General features: G+C 41.1%; 1 protein-coding gene across 2 annotated transcripts in view; it reads right to left on the reverse strand.

Moving 5' to 3' along the window:
- Positions 1 to 18,624, reverse strand: part of cdh24b (cadherin 24, type 2b) — a 165,030-nt gene extending 146,406 nt beyond the window's left edge. For both annotated transcript variants that reach the window (XM_072440979.1, XM_072440977.1), the window contains exon 1: positions 18,481 to 18,624. The gene's annotated coding sequence lies outside the window, so the exon portion shown is untranslated. The remainder of the gene's footprint in view (positions 1 to 18,480) is intronic.
- Between the last annotated feature and the right edge of the window lie 2,205 nt (positions 18,625 to 20,829).

A 20,829-nucleotide genomic window follows, 5' to 3' on the forward strand; every position in this document is an offset into this window, starting at 1 on the left:
GACTTTCTGGATTGAAGAGTTCCCACAGAGTGTGATCAAAGGTGAGTCAGGGAAGCGATTTGAACTGATGAGGAGCTGAGGAGGGAGCCAGGAAGTCAGGAGCCTGTTGTGTCAAAGCTCTGCGAAACAACAACCTCAACAGCTCTAACACTTGCCAGAAAAAGTCAAACTTGGCCCACACTGAAAGACTTGCAACACAAAGAGATTGATGAACGTGACCGACCCCACATACTGCTTATGTTATTTCTAAAATGTGTGAAAAAGCAGCCATTGACTTTTTCTGGCTATGATATAATCCTGAATGGAACGACTAAGCCTGTTGGCGTTTGTGGTTTAGTCAATCAATCAGTCGATGGGGTTTAGTTGACTAATTATTCAATTTAGATTATAAGGCGTTCAATGGGACAACAGCAAAAAGGAGAAGGCACAGATTGACCCTCAAAGATAAAAAATAAATCAATAATTAGTTATGTATGCATTAAAAAACAACATAAAACAAGCTAATAAACACGCACAAAAAACAACAACACTTTTTCATGTTGTGAAGGGAGGGGGAGGCATTCTACTACAGGCGCCTGTTTGTCATCCAGACCCAAAGATAGCATGAGGGCTGAAAATGAAATGCAATGTTTCCTAGAAGATTTTTGTGTAAATGGTGCAGTTGTAGCCTTGTGAGTGAATCATAGTGATACTTAATCGTTTTGAGAGCTTTAGAGCAATCAATCAGCATGGCACGTCTTTAATCGACCAAGAATTTATTTAGTTGACAACAGCCATAAAAACAACAAAGCATGTACTTCTCCACACCAAAGAAAGTGAAGAAACTCTTAATGTACATTGCTCAGTTCTACACGCTACACTCAAAACAACATTTGCTGAGTTGTGAAGCTCTGGCGTCTCAAGCTGTAACAGAAATCGTGAACGAACTTTTAACACAGAAATGAAGATAACCCCTGTTTGTCCATTCTAAAAGTTGAATGTGACTAAACCAGACGGTCTCTCTAACAACAAGAACAGTGTGTCCATCATTGAGAACGTTGGGAACAGAGGACAGTGTTTCAGTGACAGATCTGTGGTAGCACTGGACATGGTGGGTTGGCATTCACTGTTCGGGTCGATCAATTTCCCATCCCCTCAATAATAGATGTGACCAGTGCTGTGGCTTGCTATCTGTCAAGCTTGACTCGAAACCTGGAATACAATACCTATTGGCACCGTGCAGCCATATTTACACTGTAAAGAATGTTTAAAAGCTTTCTTTTCCTCAAGCCCAAAGCACGTTTTGTATTTTTCAAGTTTAGGGATGTTGTCACCATATCAAATTTTAGTGTTACGATTATTGTGAGAACAGCAATTTAATGATTATTCCCGATTATTGACCCCAAGACCAAACAACAGTGAAATCCTTAATTTTCTATCATTCAAATTGTCTGATAGATACACTTAAGTATGTGACCAGCTTATTGAAATCATTCTTTCTGAATCATGAGATCCTATCAACAAGGAAGCCAAAGTTACAGTGCGTTGATTCAAACATCGAAATACTTGGCCTGTGACTTATTATAGACTAACCTTGAAGCGCTTGGCAGTAAAAGAAACCAAATTTAACCAAATGGAAATGCGCTGTGCTCCATGTGTCCTTTATCATCTCCTCCGCGGTCGCCATGTGCTGATGATGCTCTGGTGTCAGTGATGTGCTCGTTCATCAAGTCGAGCTTCTGCATAGCGCACGAGACATAAAGCAGCTATCAACACTCGCCTCTTTTCTCGCGCCCTTGGGCCACATCCTCGTAGTGCGTGTTCCCGTCGCTCGTGTTTCACAAAAACCCATGTCGTGTGACACATCTGAGGCTGGGATACAAGACCCTTAGTGCTTTTAACCAGCGGAGTGTGTTGTCAACAAAGCAGGTCAAAGGAAAGTGGACCAAGGGATCAGATTCTTGAAAGCGTGAGTCTGGTAAGTGAAGGGTGATGAAAAGAAGTGTACGTTGACCTTAAAATGGTGAACTGAGAGCGTCGTACATCCCTGCATACGTTTTATAATGTAAAGTGCTCATTTTTATTTCCTTCAGGATAAATAAAGTATTTATCGCTCTGCAGATTAGGTTTGATCCATTTGATACCACAACGACAATAAAAACACAATATAATGTCATTGTAAACACAAAATATCAGCAAAAGATGACAGAAAGCCTCTACTTCGTAAATAAATCTAAAAATTATTCAGGATAGTACCGTAATCTAATTTATTCATTATTTCAGTATTGATCCTAATCAAACTAGATTTGCTTGACAACAAGACAGCAGATAATTGCTCACGTTCACAAATCTGAATAACTGGCAGCAACATTACCCAAACAACATTATGAAAGTGATGGAAATAACTGCTTTCACAAACAAAAGCATCTTTTTAAACAGGAAAAAATCTATTTTTGTAGGTGATGAGTTAGATTGAGGAAACTGTATTGTCCACTAAAATAAGAATTATCATAACATCTCTGCTGTTTGCAGACGATGTTGTCCTGATGGCTCCATCAAACCCGGACCTGCAACATGCACTGGGACGGTTTGCAGCCGAGTGTGAAGCGGCTGGGATGAGAATCAGCACCTCCATATCCGAGGCCATGGTTCTCAACCGGAAAAAGGTGGCTTGCCCTCTTCAGGTGGGTGGGGTCCTTGCCCCAAGTGGAGGAGTTCAAGTATCTCGGGGTCTTGTTCACGAGTGAGGGAAGGATGGAGCGTGAGATCGACAGGCGGATCGGTGCAGCGGCTGCAGTGATGCAGTCGCTGCATCGGACTGTTGTGGTGAAGAGGGAGCTGAGCCGAAAGGCAAAGCTCTCTATTTACCGGTCGGTCTACGTTCCTACCCTCACCTATGATCACGAGCTTTGGGTAGTGACCGAAAAGACAAGATCGCGGATACAAGCGGTCGAAATGAGTTTCCTCCGCCGTGTGGCTGGCCGCTCCCTTAGAGATAAGGTGAGGAGCTGGGCCACACGGGGGGACCTCGGAGTAGAGCCGCTGCTCCTCCACGTCGAGAGGAGCCAGCTGAGGTGGCTCGGGCATCTGTTCCGGATGCCTCCTGGGCGCCTCCCTCGGGAGGTGTTTCAGGCATGTCCCACCGGGAAGAGGCCCCGGGGAAGACCCAGGACACGCTGGAGAGACTATGTCTCTCGGCTGGCCTGGGAACGCCTCCGGATCCACCCGGAGGAGTTGGAGGAAGTGTCTGGGGAGGGGGAAGTCTGGGAGTCCCTGCTCAGACTGCTGCCCCCGCGACCCGGCCCCGGATAAAGCGGCAGAAAATGGATGGATGGATGGATAACTATGAAGAGGTTGGTGCATACATTGAACAAATGTACCAGGCTCTATTCATTCATTATTGGTAAAAGGTGACAATGTAATACTTGATAAAGACAGTAAATACATCGTATTTGCACAGGATGATTAAAGAATATATGACTCTTGAATATAGCTTTCAGCAGATAGTTAAAAAATACAAATATGTCTCATTTAAAAGGACCATAATGCTATCTGGGTCACTGTAACACGGCAGGCTGCAAACATGTGGAAGGAGCCTGAACCTGACTGAGCAGGAGCCTGGCCCTGTCAGAGCACCTCCTCAAGTCCCACCAGAATCACACTCACACAGACATCTGATGACATTTACATTTTTTCCAGATTCTCCTTCTGCAAATGCATATGTAGAAGAATAAGGCTGCTTGTACCTGGGCGAGTTCCAGTGCGCACTGACAAGTGCCATACTGTGCTGTCAAAGCCTATGATTGTACAAGCAGGCAGTAAGAGGTAAGACATGAGAAGGGTCTTTGAAACAAGAAATATAAAATATATTACACATGACGCTATCAAAATTGTTTTGCAGTTAGAATTTTTTTTTAAGATTCTGTTGCCCATAGGCTTTATTAGACAGGAAAGGATAGAGTGAAATGGAGGAAGAGAGAGGGGAGGACATGTCGTAGGATTCAAACTCACGACACTGCGGCTGGCTGCACTTGGAGCGTGGCATACGTGTGCTGTGCCTTAACTACTTGACCACCGGGCAGCACGCAAGTTACACTTGTAGTTGGGGAATAGGCTGTTGGAATATGGCAGGGGGGAATTATTATTAGGCTACGTTTCAGTCACAACAAATATAATATGGAGAGATTGTGACATAAATAGTGATGGAAGTTGAGGCAATTGATGGGAGTCAGCTGCACGTCAGCTATGTGCAAACACATCAGTCATCAGGCATGTGATAACATCTAATTACTATGTTTGGATACACCTATGATTTATTCACTGGTTGATGGGGAGAGATGTCAAGCAGCCATAGGAACAATCTGTTCATGCACAGAGCTATATTGAGATGCATTCTTCCTGGAGGCTGTTGAATAATATGTCTGGATTTAACAGAGGATAGCTACAGAAAAACTGAGGTCTGAGGAAAGAAATTCATCTAAACTGAATTTGTATTGGAGGCTACTCACATCCATAAAAGTTGCCCTTTACAACCAAATGAAACAAAGCTAATAGAATAATGATTGTGTTGGCATTCACAGAATGGCCTGTAAAGTACATGTGAGTGAGCCTTCTGAAACAATGTGATATTCAACAGTCACTGCAGAAGTGCATTAGCCGTCACTTGTCGGTGTAATCCCTCATTCGTCCAGGCGTGTTCCATAGTAGAAAAAGCTTCAGTTGTAGTCATCTGGACTCAGTTTGAAAAAATAGACGTTTCGACTCTCATCCAAGAGTCATTGTCAATAAAAGAATTTAGATCGAGAACTCCGATATTAATACTGTTCTGTGGTAAGACCCACCCATTGGTCACTTGTTGCACACATCCAGAGCGATCACTGGGAGCAGCTCCACAGTTTGCTTATGCTGCACATCTTCACTTACTCCTTAAAGGCCTTATAGCTCAAATCTGCCCCGGAGGCACAAGTCAGGGCACATCAGAGGTGATGGAAAAAGCACATATAAATAAAACATTGAGTATTTTCAGATTTTCTGTTTTGGGAGATGGCCCATTGCTTATATAGGTCCCATGAGCTGACAATTCTCAAAACAATAAGTGTCCAAACCAGCAGGTTAAACATATCTTTTATATGTATTTATTTATTTAACATCCCAGTAGAGCACATTAGAATCCTTACAAACATTTGCAATAGACAACTGTTAGTGTTTTGTAATCATGCTTGATTAAAAAGCCATAATTAATTATGGTTGGAAATATATTTTTAAAAATTGATTGCGCTGAAAATTAGAAGTACAACCCTCAACCAAGACATTTACAGGCACATTTTACCACAAGAATTATGAAACACAGACCGCACTTCAGATAATTTGCGTAGCGAACGTGATAATGTAAAACATCCAGCCGCGGAAAGCAGCGGAAAGCAGCGGAAAGCAGCTGTCAGCGGTGTTGATAAAGGGCAGATAAATTAATCAGAAAGCCAAAGCTTAGTCCAGGTTTGATGATTTGCTGAATTGGCCACAAACAAATAAGAACCGTGTTAAACATTTATCGGGCAGTGAAATATTTATTTAAAATTGTGTCTTTTTAACTGTTAGGGATTTATTTTCATTATATCCAGTTAGTACAAGTGCTAAGCCTTCTAGTGAAATGCATTGTGGGTAATGTACTTGCCTGAAGTCTGCATGGCTGCATTTGAAGTCTACAAAACGCGAGTGTGAGTATTGGGTACCAGAGTGTCCCTTAACTTAAGCTAATGTGATGTTCATTTAGATATCTGTCCATTGCTAGAGAGACATACAGAATCCTTTATGTGGGGCCATGTTAATTATTTCACAATTAAAACATTCATTTTTCAAATTTATTTCAAAAGCATTTACTAGACACTTTACCACTTTTACTCTTCATGTACTATTCATGTTTTAGTCAAACTTAACTTGTGCTTTTATTAATAGCCTTGTACTAAGAATAAAAAAAGATTCTCCCCAGTAGATTGTTTCAGTGGATTCAATAAACTGGGGAAAAGTAGGAGGCATTTCTAGGCCAGGACTGAAACTGGGAAAGAGCTTCCCAAGAATTCAGCATGGATCCCAAGTGAGCAGCAAACATGAAGCACAGCCTCACCACAGGATTCAGAGTGTAAGATTCTTGGTCGACTAAGACATGCCCTGTGCAGCAATTAGTCGACTAAAAGGGTCGACCGCAAAAGCAATCATTTCACAGGCAGCGCATCAAAAACTCTCTCAAGCATTTTCCCTCAAATACATTGGTGTCCGACTAAGGTTTGATCCATCACAGTCCTACAACAGTTCTGGTGCTGCCCGGTGGTGGAGTGGTTAAGGCGCAGTACATATGCCAGGCTCCAAGTGCAGCCAGCCGCAGTGTTGTGAGTTTGATTCCTGACTCCCACTATTTACTGCATGTCCTCCCTTCTCTCTCATCCCCCATTTCAGTCTCATCTGCCCCGACCAACAAAGCCTATGGGACAAAAATCCTTTAAAAAAATAAGAAAAAACTGTCTGACGTGAACAACAACGAACACACGTACGAGTGCTGTAACAAGAAGAGGAAACAGGCATTAACACTGTGGAGTCCCTGCCATGTGGGCCAAGCCAAAACAAATGCGATGTCAATACAATAAACGAGCTTTGTGTTTGAGTGCGTCCATGATAATTAGTCTCACTACGATATGTTAGTACCGAGAAGGTTCATAAAATATAGAGGCCATTTGGCTCACACTCAAGAACAAATGTGTATTCTTAGCGCGTGGGCTGTTCTACTAATGTTCTACACAGTTTAAGTCTGGCAGCGGCAGAGGCAGGAAACTTTGGAGCAAAGATGCTGACAGTTTCAGGAAGGGGCTACAAAGATTACTGACTCAGCACATGATTGCTGATGTGAACCCTCACGCACACACACACAAACTCATCTCACTAAAAATTCTCTTTTGTTGACTCCATTGGCCATGTAAAAGCAAGCAGCACCGTTCAAAACTCCTGACAAAATTGAGGTCGGCGCTGAACAGAGCAAACACTCAAGGTCAGGGATATGATAATGATGTTTATGAAGTCTAAATCTACAAAATAAGGTTTTTTGTGTCTTCTTAAGTGCCTAGCTGCAAAGCATGCTGGGATTGTAACCACGGGGGAATGTCTGCTTTCCCATTTCAGCAAGAATCATGTTGAAGTCTCTTAAGGAAATGCAAACGGACCAATGTGATCCCAGTGTTTTCCTATTCACAGCTGGGGTTTTAACAGCAACACGTTTCATCTTTAGAATTACAAGACTATTGTCCTGAACCTTCGGAGATCAGCAGGCCAGTGAGTGACATTTTGAACAGTAATCACCTCATTGTGAATGGGGTCCGTGCACTCAGTGGAGGGCGGTCTCCAGCAGCTGCAGACACAGAGATAGAAAAAAGAGCAGCAGGCAAAAATGTGACTCTTCATAGGTGTTCCTCGCCTCTCCGACTGAGTTCAGAAACGCCGGGCGCAATCACATAACAGCACAGCATATTTTCACAGCTCTCTAAACGACCCCCTTTTCATAAAACATATGCCCTGGGAATCAGCGAAAACGGTTTATGCCAACAACTAAACTCGCTTTGAATTTTTGTGAAAGTTCATGCCTTTTTGATCTACAAACTTCAGCCTTTCTTTTCTGTTTCAATAAGTATACATACAAAATGAGGCGTTTTGATTAGAGCATAAACACATCAAAACGCGGCGGAACATTTCGCGCATGGATTTCTGGAAGGGAAACTTAGACAGCTTGGTTGAAGTGCAGTTTAATAGTATTCAAACACACGCAAAAATCAATGACAATATAACTGAAAGGGAGCTGTTGGCGCATGCGGCTGGGCCGGCGTTGAAATCAAATCAAATGAAAAGAGATGTAATAGTGAAACGTAGCTACACATTAACTTATGGGATATTGATGATTGATGATTGATGGTGTTGCCTTTTTATACAAGTGTAAAGTGCATTTCAGACAATTTCAGTTTCAAAGCCTTTATATTCAGACAGTGGTTTATGTAAGATGAGTCAAGCGCACATTTGTCTTCAGCTTGTCCATTATTGATGGTATTAATGTTTAGGCTGGAGTAGTGGTGGACGCTCTATCGAAATGTGATGCTGGGTATGCTTTTTTTGAACATATGAAAAAAATATGAATATTGAGTTTACAGTTAAGAATAAATAAAATAAATAAAGCAAAAGAAAAGCGTGTGATTTCTGTATCTCACATTTGTCAGATAATTAAACCTCAACTAATACGTTTGAAGACATGTTTTAACACATTCTGTTGGCTTGACACAACATCATCTGAATATTGGTATCGGAACACTCCAAAAACTATTGAGATGTATATTTTTGTCAATATCGCTCACCCCCAGTCTAGAGTTTAGAAATTGTAACTCATTTGGTGATTCTGTATTATTTACTATCAAACTAAACTACTTTAATATCTCATTAGTTTCCAACTCTGGCAAAGGCTGTGTTGCATTACCACATCTTTAAAACACCCAAGCACCAAATAACACACAAGAGTGGCGCCCCGACCCCAAAGGCTCCACTCCCAATTACAACAGAATCCTGCACTGGGTCGACCTGGGGGACAGAGTATCGATGATTCATTTTGCGTTTTATCAGTGAAACAGGAGTGCTATTAAAAAGAGATCAGTCAGCCAGCAGGCACCAGGCCATTCATCAAAAAGCTTTCTCAAGTAGATTGCGGCGCAGAAATATCACGCATGACAACCGAAGCGTGCTACATTAATTACTGTACTGATGAACCTCACGCTCCACGGCACGCCCTTCAGATTGCGGGGGGCCCGGGTACGCAAGCACTCACCGGGACGTATGGAGAGAGGAAAACAGCAGCAGCTTGTTCCAAAACGAAACATCTGTGTTAAAATTAACGGCGTACCAATGGTATAATTACAACATTTATTTCACTAATTTGCGTTGACCTGTAACATACCCTCTGCAATGGACCAGTAATTTACAGTCTGCTGACACCACTGGTGCCTAATCATGTTTTTTCATTCCATTTTATTTTGATGGGTTTGATTTGAAGTTTGTACAGTTAAATAGGTCTTGAACGAAAGGTGTGGCTAGAGATGGGAGATATATCGAAAAATGTACAGTGATGTTTTGGAAATATGCAAAATTAGAATATCATCGTCTAAAGATTTTAATATTCAACATGTCCTCAAAAAGAGACAAAAACATCTAGACTCTCGATGTTTTTGTAGGGGGTGGACAAAATGCGGCCCGCGGGCCGTTTGTCTTTATAATCCGGCCCGCCAAACATAAACCCAAGTAATATTTATTTCTAATTTTTATTTTTATTTATTTTTTTGCTCTCAGGTATCTGTCTGCACTTGTATCCTTAATAAATATGACATGAAAGGAATTAAATAATAGATTCAAATAGCCTAAATTTGACCGAATTATTATTTTTTTTTTTCACACCAATGATCGCAGGGCTGGCCCTCCGCTTCTTGCCTGGATTCGAATATGGCCCTCGGAGGAAAATAATTGCCCACCCCTGATCTAGAGCAATCTTCCAAACAAGTGTATTTCTGCCCTTTTGTGGTCATATTCATGGTCTTTTCATGTGGCGCGACACAAAAACTTCAACCAGGACATTTTCAGGCACATAGCACGTTGCACTTGCTTTGTTGTTTGTTGTCTGAATATTGTTATTGGGATTACCTCCAAATTCAGTGGTTTAGTCACGGTGGTAATATATTCAGATTTGTTGCATTTGTTCTCATTATATATGCTAATTGTGCACGATTAAATGGTGTTGATGTCACTTGCTTGTGTGATCTAATGACGCTCTCACTTGTAGTTGATTGGCAGCAGTTATCAATACACTCTTGATTATCTCTAGTTTGCATTATTCAGTCTAAGGCATAGCTCATCAGACTTGTAGATATCTCTAAGTGTGGCTTTTACGTATAGATATGCAAAGACTTCTTCTCATTTATGTATTTTTATCTTCAAATACTTCAATCTCAGGGGTGCTGTCATTTCAACCGCTCAATATAATCAGTCAACCTTTCACAGACCGCTTTCAGGCATTTTCCATCAGACTGAGTCCAAAAAGTGTTCGCAGAGACACAGCACAAGAGAGCGATGCTGCCGTCTCCAGAGTTACAGCATCTTTGTACAAATTAACAGCCATCAGGACACACACACAGACTCCTTTCTTCCCTCTCTTCATGTGGGATAGTCTCGCTTTCATCCGTCTGCTGATGCGCCGTAACTAGACAGTTTACGGTCACGTCCCAGAATTACGAGAGTTACAGCTCTCCAGCCCTCCTCGCTCTCACACACAGACAAAGCCAGACGCAACAGCTGCACAGCCACCGACAATTCATCCATCTCCCAATCTCTCATTTTCTGGTCTGAGCGTTTTATTTCTTTTTTTTGCTCCTCCTCTGAGCCGCGGGATCAGCCGGGGCCCGGTCCGTCTGCACGCAGCTGCCCCTTAGGCCGAACAGGGGAGAGGATGGAGGTTTGAAATGGGCATAAAGAGAGTTGTTTGCATTTGCACACATATCCTGCCCCACAAACATGTATCTGCGGAGATTCCTTTAGGCACAGGGCTGATGAGGACGGGAATCTTCAAAGTAAGAAGTGAGGCCCAGATGGTGTTTGATGTGTGGATAATTATTTAGGTAAGGGTGTGCAACACTTTCTATTCATTCCAGCTAAAAACAAGCTTGAGTTTTGTGTAAGAAAAACAGAAACTGGGAGAATAAAACAACAAAGGGAACTCTGAAGTCCTGATGTAGAAGTGTTGTTAAACCTGGGTCTCTCGTTGTAACTACTTCCTGAAAAAATAATGATCCCAGGTGTAAAGAAGGAGACCACAGACCAGCTCGAGTTAGACAAAAGCCTATTTACTTATTTACACAATAATGGACAGGATTAGGGCAAAATCAAAATCACAATTATTTGGAATAATGGAAATCATGAAATCACTTTTTTTTTTTTTCAATAATTGCTTTTCTACTGACAAACGTAACCTGTAGAGAAAGTAAGGACCTGATATATTTTACTAGTAATATGTTGTTACCCTTTTGTGTTAAAACCTCTAGATTAAGTGGCTATGCTCCAGGTTTTGGAACAGACGTTTCGTAATTTGTATTTGACGACAACTTTTGCACAACTTTTTTGTAAGAGTAATTGAAATGACAACAAGAACGCGACAAACTGGGCAGGAAATTACTTTGCGGGTAGGAACAACAGTTATAACACAGTGCCCAGACCCTGACTAAAATAAATCAAATATTGAATATTTGGATAAATGTACTTTCAAGTGAAATGCAAAACCGTTGTATCGAAGAATTGTGAAAGATCAACTAAAACTAACCCTTTGTTCCTACAGTGATGTGTCTTTCCTGGATCTAATTTGTGTTCTGGATACACAACAACACTTAATTTGCTTGTCATTTGTCCATCTTTCTCAAAACACAATGATGATATCACAACAAGTGTTCAGAGTATAGTATGTTTAGCCCTCTATTGCTTAGAGTAGACTGTGTATAGACTGAATGTCCCTTGGCTCTGTGGCAATCAGTTTATCATTGTCATACAGTAATTCAGGATGTAATGTGGCTGTAAGTCCCTCAGAACCAAAGTCGAGTGTCACGGTGTCTACACGGAGCACGTTATTAGCCACTGTCCTAAGAGCAGCCATTTAACACACGAATAAGCCAATTATCTTCAAGGAGTAGACAAATGTTCAAAAGGATTTAGTCGATTCCTAAAGGACCTCCATGTCAAGGGTGGCAGTTATTATGTAGGTATCTCATGGCTCTGTGCACAATGCTCCTGGTTAGTGCAGAAACTCCTCATAAACCTACACATAATAGCAAGTATCTTAATGTACTTAACCGTTCTAACAATTTAACAAGACACTCAAATATGAAGAAAATTCCTGCGCAACAGAAGATGGCAAATTTCCCGGCGTTGATGAATTTCATTTCCGAATGGCGGTTACAGTTATCAGCATCTTTTGTGGCAGAGCTTATTAAAGCCGTCATAAATTGTGTTGAACCATCACAAAATAATTTAAGTGGATACAGTTTAGTGACTTCAATTTCATGTGTACTTAAGAATTGAGAAAGACGGAAAATGAATTTATATAATTACAAACATGCACTGTCACAGGCAGAGATATATGTGCAATGGAATGAATCGTAAGTTTTACATTGGGTATTATGATTAAAATAGAATATTGTCAGTGCCAATGTTAATGCTTTGCTCTTTATTGCACTGTTGGCTAAGATTGGACACTGTAGAATAATTCCCTTTGGTATGTTGTACATGGAAGCAAGCAATCTCAGCTCGGAATGATATGATACACTTTGATGTCTGCGTCGACACCTCCCACTAACATGACTCAAGCTTCAAGAAATCTTATTAACAAGCTTGTCCAATCAAGCAAAGCAACTAAAATGCTCATAGATTACATTAAGTACATGGTTGTATCTTCTCCTCGTTCTGTTTACAGATGGTTGATGCCTACGATGAGTCTTAGTTTGGCTGAATTCTGGGGACAGGGCCACTTTGAAAGGTCAATTTAATGCTGCACACGTAGTCCTTGGGTGTTCAGGTTACAAAATGAGAGGTCAGCTTTGCATTCATGAGGTTCTGTTTTGGAAACTCTGGATTTTGATGTGACTAATAATAAAATAACTGAGACAGCTCTTTAACAATGTTTAAATGTTGTTGTTAGCACACGCTTACTGGTAGCTTACTTTTACTTACTATCGGCTCTCATGATATGGACGTCTGATAGTAAACCCCAAAATGTCGTAACAATTAGTCAAAGAGCTCAAATGTTTAAGATAAATTCATATTTTTGTGTAAATATCTCATGTTTCAACGTAACACTCATTCAATAAGCACAAGCTCAGGAGTAGATGAACCAGATGTAAAGACACAGACACAGATAAACCAGCTCACACAGAGTCATCAAGGACAGAGGGGACAGTAGGGACAGCTGTGATGGGCTCTCTGTATGCTAAACTTCAAAATACTGTGTGTTTTATTACAATCTGACTCATTTCCACTGAGAATTAGTCTAATTAGTCCCACGGCGCAGCTGACTAAAGGTGCATCGCAAGACCCCCGGTTCAAAAGAAGCATCACTACCATGTAGTATATGTGTAAATATCATGTTACAATGTGGACACCTGCAGTTTATTGACAGGTTTTTTTCTTTCGTGTGCATGGCTTTTTTTTTCAGAAGCGCTGTATTTATCAATTTTTCTGAAGTTTGAGCAGCTTCTAGTAATTTTGTTCCAGCTATTTTTTGTTTATTACCTGGCAACTCACATTTAAAGATATGTCTCAGCAGCAGATCTTGTTTGTTGGCAATCTTCCATTTTATTTGACACCTAATCCTCCTACACACTTCATATTCGCACACCTGTCATGGATAAATACTGAGATTTGCTCAAAATTGTAAAAGGGACTGTAATGATCATTAGTCAACCCTCATAACTCCTCTTGTAAAAGGAAATAACTCAAAAAAGATTCCTTTTTACTCAGCACTTGCACTATAGTGACAAATAAACCCAAGTCATAGACGACATGTAAGTTTTTCTGTGCCATTGCTAGGCTCTCGTCCCAGTTCTGGGGCTTTCAACACAGTAGGATGTGAATGTAAATATGAAGAACACACACACACACCAATAAACACATACAGCCCCGAGCAGAGACCCGTCTTTCTCTATAATAATGTCTCCAGTGAAGCGTACTACTGTGCTTTCACTCTCCTTCATCCCACCCATTGGACTAGCCATAGTCCAGAGCAGCAGCACCAATCTCACCATCGCGAGTCTCAGTCCACTCCATCAGCAACACGAGCTCCCTGCTGGCTCCAGATAGAGAACTCACTGCTTTAGTCTGAGTGAAGTGGCAGATGTTACAAGACAAATTCAATTTATTAAAACTGATATAATGTGTGTAAAATACAAAAGAATGTGAAAGAAATATATGACTGGGTTGTGCTTTTTTAGTGAACACAACACTATGAACGTTTTCTTCACCTTCACAACAAAGGAGCTGTATCTGATTTATTTTATTTTTTCTTGTATTAAAATAAAATCAGTTGTAGCCACAGCAAAGTGCACATGCTAATTGTTGTTACTATGATGGCAAAACTCCCTCAGAGTTGTGAAAAGCACTTCAAAGGCCACAATAAATAAATCAAATCAATCAAATAAGTAAATCCAACTGCATTGCCTCAATAAATGCATTATGTTCGAGCTGTTTAGTATGTAAGACAGGAAGCGCTCTAGACCAGAGCCAGCTAGGTGCATCACTACATGGTTTTACCTATGAATAGATAATTGATTTTTAACCGTTCTTGTTTTACACCTGCAATGTGTCCTTGCATCTCTGGCATTATTGTCATTATCTTTTGGGTGACGCATGCAGTGTATGACACCGAATGTACAGAAAGCAGCACAAAAGCAGGGGCTGTGTATGTGAGTAATCAGACCATGGCTGACTCTGCCGCACCATCCAATGCCCCCACAGAGGCATCGCTGCACCACGAGACACAGCCATTTCCTCCAAATGACTGTGTCCCCTTCAGTCTATTAGCACTGGGGACAGAACATCTCTATGTCCCAGCCAACCACTGCTCTAGCTGGGTCAGTATGTCCCGATTTGACCCTAAGTCTCTGGATACTGGAGCCGGGGACCAGCAAGGCAGGATAAATCCCAACTGTCTGGGGATATGTTTGTTGTGGGAAGAAAATGTTCTTCACACAGCCATTAAAAGTCAACAGTCATCAGTTCTTTTGATGCATGACTTCCATCAAAAGACATGAAAATATGGCGAGAAGTTGCCTGGTGCGTCATCACAAGGACATCATCACAAACATCAATCTAAGGTCTAAAGGAAAAGATGAAAACCTACTCAACAGACAGCAGATGTGGGGAGCTAATTGAAGATGACACAGTCTTGCAAAGACACAATCAATCACACTTTTCACACATTCCTTCAAAAGACTCAGGCAGTGGTTCTTAAACTTCTACACCTGGGCTGAACAATGAGAAACATTAGGTTAGGTGCCTTTATTTGTACCCTTTGGTAAATTAGATTTCAATGATTAGGAGACATCAAACATACATGCACACATTTTAAAAAAACACAGACATAATGGATTAATAACATCAAGCTGAACCATGTCAAAACCAGGGCTTGAAGCTAAACTTGAGATCTAAAAGGAGTCTGAACCAGCACTAAACCAGGTCTACAGCAATCCCCCATTTAGGGACAAATACTATAAAGGTTCTCTCTCAACCAAAACAAATTCAGGACTAAAATAGGTAAATATCAGAACCAGATCTTGGATCAATTTAGTTCTGAATCAATGAGAAGAAACTGGAAACCTGCAAGTCTATGACAGGGTCGAAACCATGTGTAAACCATGACTCAACCTGCTCAGAAACAAACCTGGAACTGATCTAAATGTGCGGCACAGTGGCTGAGTAGCAAGCACGCTCGCCTCATAGTAACTCCTGAATCGCCATGATCTTTCTATGTGTATATCCAATCCATTTTGACTAAAGTTCCGCCAAATTCCCTTTTTTTCCCCCAGACACCAGAGTCAGGTGATCCGCAAAGAGAAAATAGTGAGTTGCGTGTTCAATTCACTCTCTGAATGAGTGCACTAGCCTGGTCACCTACACAGTGTGGGACTGTGCAGTGAATCAAGTACAGGGGTGGACATTCAGACACAGCAATGGTCAGTTCAAACTCAGACTGAAACTCTTTTTGTCGCTACTATACCTAGAAGCAACGCCAGTTATGAACAGATCTGAAGAGCTGTTAGACCCAGGGAGTTTCCTTGTTCCCTGTTTGAAACTACTGGGGAGGGATTTGTATCATTACATTATCTCACACTGTGAAGGGGCTCAGGGGAATGCCGGTGTCTTGAGCACTAAGCATTTGTTCCCTTGTTCCTCTCTAGGATCCCTGGGAGGCGGCGGCTGTCAGATTCATCTTACCGAATTGTCAGTTAATGAATGATACCAATCCGTAGCGTGCCACAGTCAGCTGAAAGAAAGAAGAAATGCCCCCCTTGGGTGTTCATCTAGTGGCTTCTTCCATTCTCATTAGAGGGAATCAAAAGGAAACAGCCTGCTCACTGATCATTTAACATGTTGGCTGTGTGTGCTGCCTTTCGGGGAGTATCAAGCAGTATTCCTCACGAAACCATGAGTGATTGAGAATACGAAAAAAAAAGAGACTGAGAGTTTATTTGGAGCTGTGCCATTCATGGAGACTTTAAAAAGAAGTGTTTTGTCTTGAAGAGTGTTAAAGAGTAATCTGTCTTCCTGGCAAAACATTACACAGGGCTTCAGACAGGAGAGACTACAAGGTTACTTTGGCTGGATACTACATAGCTTTGGCTGCTTTTGTGAACTGACATGCTGCTTTGTGCTTGTGCATTGTGCTTGCTGGTAATCATTAGTGCTGGTGACATTTAACAAGAACACCGCTTTAAACGTGAAACTCTAGCGTGCATTAACAACAACACAGCATACAGCTCTTGTAACCCGCAGTGACTCTTTAAAATCCCCCCATCTTACAGCGGTACTTTATGTCTGTGTACCAGGGGCAGAAATCTCACATTTAAAAGAAAAAGACAAATGTTCATACAGTTATTAACATGTTAAAACTTTTCTACATTTGCATGGCTGGACCTTGTTGGCCACATCAACATTCACTGCTTTTAATAAGAAATGTTGACTCAGACTGTAACCTTTAATGCCACCACCTTCTCCGGCTTTTCCACATATTTCCGCAGCTCGCCTTCAAAATCCTGCCCCATTACTTCAGTCCAGAGTTAATCTCCCTGCTCTCTTCCCATCTCCTCTGCTTGCTCTGATGTCTCTTAAACGCCTCTCCATCCCATTCCCCTGGCCTGCTTACATCTCTCTCCAAGCATCAGCGTAAACGATTACAAACAGGAAAATAGACTGCTGCACTTTCTCTGTCTGCCTCTTAAGCACAATAAATGTCCAGAGTGTGGGCCTCAACACTGGACCTATGTATTCGGTTCAGAAAAACAAACGCAAAAGCCATGTCTGCTCTTGAAAATGCAAAGAGAGAGGCACTCAGGACACAAGATGAAAAACAAATAGCATTCACACTTGCTGATTGGGTTCATGTATAATGCATGCGCTTTCCTCACAGATAAACATGTCTGGCAGTGATCAGAGCCATTACTGCCGCTTAAGGCCCATCATGACTGTGTGTCTGAGAGTGCTGCAGCCGCTCATGTACAGCATTAGTTTTGATGTATACGAGGCAACAGAGGAGCACTGGAGAATTGACCCAGCTGCACTCACCATGAAGAGCTTTTTTGCAACAACAGAGGAAGAAAAATGTGGCACTTTTCTTATGCTCCTATAAAAATATGGTACACAGAGGTGCTGCCATAATCGATATCACCTGTGAAGGAAGGCCATAAATCTGGACAAATGTATTTCCCACAAGGCCAGTGGATGCTTTAGGTCGTGCAACAGAGAAAACACAATTACATTTGTGTTCAGCGACTATTTCACAAACACATAAGCATCCTGAATGTGGAGTCAAATCCTTATTATGATGGGGTCGCGTTATAAATGGACACAATTAATGCGGCTTTGTGAAGCGACGGGAGCGAGATGGAGCTCATTAGAGACGCGCTGATCCGCGGACACATCGCGCGCACGTGCGCACGGCGCGTGCAGGTAAAACATTTGCCCCGGGCTGTCGGTGCTGGTAGTGACAGTCTGTCAGTTTCTGCCCCCCTCCTCCTCCTGCTCCGCTCCTTAGCGGCGCAGACAGACACGCACAAAGGCGCACGCCAACACACGCCTGCTCCGCGTAAAACACACCAGCTCCAAAGTGATGGCTCCCCTTCTCCCAGTTGTTCAGGGACAAGAGACGGGGCTACAAATCTGACCGCGCTAACAGGCGATCAATACGTGTACAATTCAATGTTAACACTCGTTATAAGACAGGATAAGCCACATATTTTGTGCGTAAAAAGCGTCTCAGTCTTCCTCCAAGTGACTATTGAAAATATAGGCTAGTGTTTAATATATTCCTAAATAAAGTAGCCTACTTAAATGGTAATTGACTCTAAAAGCAGCCTTTGTTTGTTTCTTTGCGGTGTTGAAATTGTTGTATAAATACAAAATCAGCCGATCGGACTGTTGCGATAAAGCGTAAAGTCCGGATCAGCACTGGCACCCGCACAGTGCAATCTCAGAGCACATATTAGGCTTTTTCAAGGATTCACGTGGGAAAAGAAGAGTATTTCAGCCAGCACATTACAACACATTATAGCGACATTTGATGAAGCTCAAACACTGATGCCACAACCCTCAGTGGAAGAACCGAAACTAGGTCTGCGTATTTGACAGCTCACAAATACAAGGGTGATCAGATGGAATAACGGTGGTCACGTTCTTTACCTTGTGGATGTCGCTCACCACTCGAGTGTTTTGGAAGTGTCTTCGTCTCGTTCTGGCCACGAACCGGACACAAAACTGACTCCAAGAAAGGACGATGGCTGATATCAGTGCGCGCCTCTCTCGCCTCGCGCTCGTCCTCTCTCACTCCTCACCAAAGACGTTGCTCTCCTAAAATGAAAAGGGGGGAATTACTGCACGTGTGGCCGCGTCTTACAATATTTTCTATCTCTCTCTCTCTCTCTTTGGATATGTGCGGGAAACAATCTCCCAATATTGAAGGTAAAATACTTCATAAAAGGCTACAATGCTGCGTGATACAAACACATTTCAAATAACATGGAAGGAAAGTTTATTTTATTCATTTTATTCATTTTATTCATTTTATTCATTTTATTCATTTTATTCATTTTTTTTTATTTTTTTATTTATTTTATTCATTTTATTCATTTTATTTATTTTATTTATTTTATGTATTTTATTTATTTTATTTATTTTATTTATTTTATTTATTTTATTTATTTTATTTATTTTATTTATTTTATGTGACTCAGACCTGCAACAGTCATGTTCACAATAATGATCACATGAGTGACAATCTGGAAAACTGCATTAGAATTAAAAGCAGCAATTAAATAATAGGGCCACTTATTATTCCATCTCTTCAGTCTACCAGCAGCTCCTGACGCGCAACCCTGTTCACTTCAAAACCATCAAGAAAATATGCTGAATTCACTTTTCCTTTTCTCCTATGCAGTTTTAAGTTGACAAGGCCAAACATCTGTAGGCTATTCAAGTACTCTGCTTAACTAAAGAACTATTTGACAAATGAGCCTCTTTTACAGGCCAACAGTCAATAAAATGTTCTCCGATCCGATGTTTGCCATAAAAGTAGATCCTTCACATTGTGCTCTTCGTGAACCTGTATTATTTGCTGCACACTGGCATATGATGTTTTTATTCACATCTAGTCGACTGTGCTTCTGGTGATAAGGCTGGAGTAACGGGAAAAGATGCAACCATGGGAAAATCAAATAATTATGGAAGAAAATCTCTATACACTGGCTCAGGGACAGGCCATGTGCTATTATTTAAGGCTCTTGACAACTGGTCTTTATAATTAAAACATTCTTAACTTTGCACTATATTTCATGGACCTCGATGAGCTCCTGTTGAGCCAATTGAGTCCTTTTGCACTTTACCCAAGTACATTTCACTGTGGATACTTTTGCTATGAATTTGAGAGTCAATATCCGTACTTTCTACTCACATTATTTTACTGTAGAAAGTAGAAAGTACTATGGGTATTTTTTTAGCACATTCATGGTTTTGAGTTTGAGTAGCAACTTTTAACAAACAAAATATACAACACAAAATTCACAAGAAAAAATGGGAACCAGATATTAATACTTTTACCAAAAATCATTTAAGAGTTTAACCAAAATCTGTGTATAATTACTAAAATAGTACACATTTAAACAAGTACTTCAGTAGATTGTGCTTGTTTTATTTTTACTTGGGTATTTTTTGCAGTTTAACAGTTTTATTGTGCATTACAGTTGTTATTTTGGACAGAAACTGACAAAGGTCACAGTTGTTTTTGGATGGAGTGGGAAACCTTCTATCAGACTCTTTACCATTCACCTTTTGAAATAGTTTTACTTATTTAGTTTTCATTTAGGACACGCTGAGTAGGTAGCATATTCTTGAACCGAACAAGATTTAACCCCTCATTTGGCATGTGTTTGATTCATATTGTAAATTGGGTTCACAGTCGATCTCTTTTAAGATTAAGTTCCTCTTTATCGTCTTAGAAACACCAGCTGATCAAAGATTGCATTATTATATTTGTGTTAATCATTTCCGTCTTGGGCACTATTTCAAAAAGCCATTACCTTTCTTCTTATCCCTTAAGAACAAATTACACTCTGACCTCTTAACCTCCGCGCACACATACACATTGGTTTCTATATTCTCCACAGCCACTGCAATTGCGCGAAGTCTCTGCTTTCAGCTTGTACAGGACTTGCAGATTGACTGTGCAGAAACCCTTTAAAGATGGAAAAGGCAGGGATCGAGGAAGACGCCTATATGGCCATTAGAATAGTCAAAGTCAAAGAGTAGAATTGCTTCAGCTCTATTATTCTGTAACAGCAACACAGTGCCAATATCTGACCGAGAATAAAAGGACTCCTCCACTTGTGACAAACATACACTACAGTCACAACTACCGTACAGAAACGTGGCGTGCATGGTCTTCTACAGTTTGATCACAGTATGTACAAAATGAAGTCTGTGCCCGCACCCGTGCTGGTTTGGAGTCTCTTTTCTTGGGCCAGTGTGGACATCATT

Source organism: Eucyclogobius newberryi, unplaced genomic scaffold (genome assembly GCF_026437365.1).
Source record: "Eucyclogobius newberryi isolate DKJ021-1_F unplaced genomic scaffold, fEucNew1.0.hap1 SCAF_12, whole genome shotgun sequence".
Lineage (NCBI taxonomy): Eukaryota > Metazoa > Chordata > Actinopteri > Gobiiformes > Gobiidae > Eucyclogobius > Eucyclogobius newberryi.